The sequence below is a fragment of the Gavialis gangeticus genome, unplaced genomic scaffold (genome assembly GCF_001723915.1).
Source record: "Gavialis gangeticus isolate Ggan-Ray unplaced genomic scaffold, GavGan_comp1, whole genome shotgun sequence".
NCBI lineage: Eukaryota > Metazoa > Chordata > Crocodylia > Gavialidae > Gavialis > Gavialis gangeticus.
The window spans coordinates 40,533,064-40,536,823 of NW_017729028.1; positions in this window are offsets into that span (position 1 = coordinate 40,533,064).

Genomic DNA, 3,760 nt, shown 5'->3' on the forward strand with positions numbered 1-3,760 from the left:
CAGTTCTATTGGTATTTGAATATACAAGAAGCAGAAATGTTGACATCATTGTCCCATGCTACTACTGAGGTTCATAGGGGCCAGGTGATTACTTCCACTGATCCTTTGTGAGACTTCATGACTACTGTAAAACTCAGCAGTGTCACCACTGCATAATGGCATCATCCATTCCCCTTCCTGTTAAATAAGCTATGTCTGATTGACTGTGTCGCTAAGTCAACATTTGTCATTTTCAAAATTATTAAGTGAAATTATCCAGCCAATAATGTGCCTTAAACAGGAATTTACAATTACACAGCAGGTGGGCCTGAAGAAGACACAGTCAAAGTAATGCAATCCATTGATTTCTTTTCCTCTAGCTACTTCAGCAGTAACATATTTGAACAAATTAACTCAAATGCTCAACTTGCCTTCTACAGGTAAAACTTTCCCGGCTTCCTGTTAACACATCTTTAATCCCAGCAATTGTACAGATGGTCATAGCAGAAGCTATAGCTCAGTCAAGCTTTGTTTATTGTACCGGGCAATTTCAGAGTAACCTTGGGGTACAAGTATGCATCACCATGACGGAGCTTGAACACAAACGTTTAACGTGTCCCTTCTTGAGTAATGGGTTTTCTTCAACTGCTAGCTCCAATACACGCTCAAAGGGTGCATAATCTTTTATTTCCCTTTAAAGGGGCTGTTAAAGTGAGGCATAGAATGACAGCCATTTTATTATTGTTACCTAAAAGAGGCCCATTCTACCTAGTGATCTAACTTGCAATATAACCTGTAAAGTCTGGGTTAAACAGCTGAAAGAACTGTAAGTGTCTGTGCAGTTTATTTCATTTGTACTACAGTGAAAAAATAGAAATGCAAGAGGTGAGCAAGAATCTGTGGAGATTGGTGGGCTGTGGAAAGCAGCCAGGAAAGGCTTGCACTTACTAATTTATATAACACAGTCTACTGTAGCTCCCAGAAAGTCAGCATTGTCCTTTCTAATGGTAGCTGAATATCTAAAACTGAAAATCTAAAACTGAAAATCTAAATCTATAAACTGCAATGTGATCCTACTCCCAGTGAAGTCAATAGCAAATTTCCTACAGCACAGGGTAGAAACACTGAGCAAAGGACAGGAACCAGTACACTGGCTCAGGTCTAGAGGATGGGCCAACATATATAGTGCCCATGCTCACTAAGCTTCTTAAGAAAAGGCTCAAATGATCTGAGACAAATGTCTTCGAAGACTGACAGCTTCTCACTTGCCTCTAGCGCAAGCCTGTGCCTTAGGTTTTCCAAGGAGCTCAGGAACGAGTGCTCATGGCTCAGCACCCATACCTAAAGCCAGAAGTTCCCTGCACTGAGCAGTCCAGAAGTGCCTTCTCACTCAGGTGCCTACATAACAAGCATGCCCTTGGAGAAATCTAACACTGATCTGGATTCCTGAGCTCTTTAGACAATTTGGTCCCGAAACATGGCATTTTGCTCAGTCAGTATCAACCCCAAGGTTGGGAAATGACAGCAAAGCTGATATATGCTGCAGGCAAACCTGGCCCTGGGTACTTATCATTTGGTCCCTCCCACCAATGTTTCTTTGCTCAGACTTTATCTGCTGCATAATGTCTTACCTTTATACAGACAGCAGTGACTTGCAAACCATTCCCATCATTAATATACCAGGATATGCATATTTGCAATACTATAATTAATGATCTATCTAGTCATTTTATTATAGACCCTCCATGTTGCAGCTTCTATAGCCTTGCATTAAAAGTGTCCTCTGTCTTGAGACTTGCCAGAGAGGGAGTAGTTTTTTCCCTAAGGTTTAAGAATTAAAAACAAGACCAAATCATTTAACATACAGCATAATCAAACCACACAAGACCCTGCTTGTGTCCAAAGTGTGTGTGGATCTAGCATCTAGGAGTGTTTTCAGAGCCAGCAGCTAAAATCATTCTCCATCAGCCCACCCCATATGTGAAACAGGGCCAAGCCGAGGAGCCACCACTCCACAGGCAGATTCTCAAATATACTTGTAAGTTAATGTTTCATAACTAGCACCTGCTACTTAACATCTAGGCATGTGGTACAATATATAGCGCAAGTCCTAATCCTACTAAACTCAATAGAAAAAACCGTAGTAACTTCAATGAGCCCCTAGTTTGTTTTTAACTGTTTAAAAAATTACTTTCCCGCAAAGCCAAAGAAGCAACCTTGGCAGCAGAGACTACGAATCTACTCCTTGTTCTCCTGCCACAATCAATGCAAGAAACAAATGGGCAGTCACAAAGCATTTCCAATAATCTCTAGTGTGATGTTATTTGGTCCCACTGGGTTGTCAGGAACCCTCAAAAAGCAAGGGCCTTTCCTGGGCTTGAATCTGTGAAATACATCTACACATCATGTTTCCCCCCTACGGTAGGCAACACCCTCCTATTCATCTCCAGTTTTAGGGACTTGTGTTTTTAACCAAGACTACCCTGCCAATGGCTAGAGAGTCTACATGTACATGCTCATGCATTTCAGCCCCTCTGTCCTGAACTACAGAGCTACTGACTCCTCCAAGTTTCGGGACAATATTCTAATGGTACTTGCCCACAAGCACAAGCTTCAGTCGATAGCACCTCAGCACCTACTCAGTCCACAAAGAAGAGAAGCTGTCAGTGAAGTGCAAATATAGGGCATTCCAGAATGAAGCAGCGTTGAGAAAATTAGGGAGTCACAAAGATACCTAGAAGGAGAACTAAGCAATCATTCATCCTCCCTCCAATAGCGCAGACGATAGCAGAGGTGTTCTCCACTGGAAGCGAGAGGTGAGGGAAAGGAGTGGCTGCATTGCTTAGGTGCACTGCACAGACCGAAGACACGGCTATCATTCTTCTTGTTGGCGAATAGAGACACATCATTAACTACACAAGGACACAAGGGAATAAAAGAAAACAGTGACATAACTAGCACAACTCAGGATCCCAAGCTACCTGCATGTTACTGGGCATTTATGCTTATGTCTGTACTAACGACATCATCTGTATTTCCTATTCCCATGTCAGTCTGTCTATGTATTTATATAGTGCTTATCACTGTGGCATATGAGCACCCCATAGTGTTCTAGGGAGCTCGCCTTCCTGACATGTGAGGTAAGGAAGGATTATCCCCAGGTTGCAGAAGAGGAACAGGGTTAGTTAAGTCATTTGGAAAATGTCAACCAGCAAGTCTGTACATTAAATAGATGTTGCATCCAGGTCTGTAGACTGCCCATGCTGGACCCTACATGGATGGACTCACTTAATGGAGACCATCAGCTCAAAAACCGCCATCTCAATTAGCCATCACACAGACAGACAGACAGACATCACACAGACATCATTCTGTAGGCTCTGCTTTATGCTCTGAAACGTGAGGTTTCATTTAATTTATCCCAGATTGAATTGACTCAGAGTAACAGATATTGTTCGATCTGTCCAGAGACTGACCATTCTTTTTCATTCATGTTTTGAAATTTCAAAGTTGGAGGGAAGGTATTTCTCACATTTGAGCCTTTGGACAGCTTTCATGAAAAGGCAGTTGTGAAGTTTACAGCTGGAGAATGATTTTTATTGTTATAACCTGTTTACTTTATTTGCAATGCTCTTGGCACGGTGAACCAGGCAAGAAAAAAAACACATCGGCCCATTCCCTGAGGAATTCATGATCCACAAAAAAGAGACAGAGAAAATGAGCCCTGGTGGAAAACCTAACAACTGGACATGACTCCTGTTTTTTTTTGGGGGGGGGGGGG